Genomic DNA, 2,272 nt, shown 5'->3' on the forward strand with positions numbered 1-2,272 from the left:
TCGGTATTATTGTTTTGGGTTTCGGTATTAAAGTTTAAATTGTTAATGCTTCCAGTAATCTGTGACAACTGATTCACGCCCCCCCCCTCTCTCAGTTGTCTTATGGTTATACAAAAGGATTTTCAGGAGACTCACATGTAAGGAATTCAAAAAATTTAATTAATGCTACTTTGCAATGTAAAGTGACACTACATTCATCAAGAGATAACTACATGAAAAGAGACACATATCCATTCTCTCACAACCCATAGTTGAGGTAAAATCAAGTGCAACAGTTACCATATGATTTGAAGTACACTCTATCCACTACCAATTGATGTATGCAATGATAAAAAAAACCCTATTTTAAATGATACATTGTGAAAGTAAGTATTATTTTTTTCATTTTAAACTAAGATTGGTGTTCTTTCATATACAATTAAAGTATTTTATTTCATTCATAAGTGTTAGCCAGAAATTCATCATTGTCAAACCATGTTTTAGTCTTAAAATATTATACTCAAATGTAATGAAATAAATTCTTGTGCAATGGAAAATAATGTAAAATGCAGACACTTTCAACACCCATGCATAGCTCTAATAAAATTTTGCAAAGTGCTTGAAATATTGTAAGCTATTTATATGTATTCATAATTTATGCGAAAAAATTGTGCATGTATGCTTTCAATTGTTTGTATTGAAAAATTTCACAATAACTCTTTAGTTTAGCAAAAAAATTTAGGAAAAAAGATCAAAAAGGAACAAGATTATAAATCATTCAAAGGGGGATATCCCCCTTGGTCTCTTCATCATTAGTGTCCATGTTAGAAAACATAGCTCATTCACTTTCCATACTCTTTCGTATCCAAGTGATCTGCACCCTTCATAGCAGTAACCAAAGACCTCAAGTCCTCCCACCAGTTCCCGCTATTTATGGGATCCACTCCCAACACCTTCCTTGGGAATTCAAAATCAAGAACAGATCACTCCTAATGCCTCTCAACCTTGGTTATCTGAAATCTGGCAAGGAAGGGTAGCCAAGGAACCACACCATCTTTTTCAACATAAGCCCTTAGATTAGTGAAATTTGGGATGCCTACGCCATATTAAGCTACATATAGAAATTCATCCATACCAACATTGTACTCATTCCCAAATAGGTCTCTAGTAAGCTTCAAAGTATCAAGTTTCATTTCCTCCAGACCCAATAGAAAAGCTACAAAACAAAAGACTATGTTAGTAAGGACTCTATACTAGTCCTCAAAAACTAGAAAGCCCTTGCCCAAAACTCACTTGATGACAATCATTACCAAGTCATTTTTCATGCTTATTACCACTAAGACACTAAGACACAAATTATGGTTTTTTAGTGGTTTGTGTGAAGATTTCTTCATGTTGAAAAACTTCAAGAGAAAAAGTATTTATGGTGGGGAAAATGTCACTTGATATGTAAAAGTCAAGACCAATGGAAAGGTTCAAAGGGTATATCTTCAACCAAGAAGAATAGGGAAGGAAAATTTTGCACCAATTATTTTTCAGAAGAAAATGATGAGAGATTTTGCTAGGGTTAGGAGGGAAATGGAGATAAGGAAAGTGGTGGAGGATAAGTAATGTAAGTATGGATGGACGATATCGATTGACAATTTGTTAAGAGGCCATTAATGATTATTTATAAAACATACCTAAGAAGAATGAAAGAAAAACCTTTTTTTTTGGTCAAGGATAGAATAGAGGAAGAATTTGGTTGGAAGCTATATATGGTGGATTAGAACCTTCAAAATGAGTATGAGAGAGAATTTTTTAGTTGGAATAATTATTAAAAAAAAATTAGGTATTGATTTTGTTTAATCTACATACTAGGAGTCCCAGTTATTGTTCACAATAATAACTATGAGAAGAAAATAAAATCACTATCAAAAGTTATTTTGTCAAATATTATTTTACCAAATGAATTAAAAAAATTGCTATTTTACAATCATATATAACAACTTGGTCAATATAATAAAAATAATCAAATATCACTAACATAATAATATTTTGTAGATTTACAAAAATATCTTTTGAAATTCAAACACTTTATATAATTAATTTTAATTTTATTTTTATTTTTAGTCATAAATTTTTAGGATTAGAACATACACATTTCCCTCCACAAATTTAAATTAAAACCTAATTAATATAATTTACAAAATTTTAAATTTTAAAATTAACTATTAAAATTTAAATATGATTTAAAATACTTATGATTCAAAAAATTACACCCAAAATTCGCATTACAAGAATTTTAAAGAAA

Source organism: Cryptomeria japonica, chromosome 5 (assembly GCF_030272615.1).
Source record: "Cryptomeria japonica chromosome 5, Sugi_1.0, whole genome shotgun sequence".
NCBI classification, from domain to species: domain Eukaryota; kingdom Viridiplantae; phylum Streptophyta; class Pinopsida; order Cupressales; family Cupressaceae; genus Cryptomeria; species Cryptomeria japonica.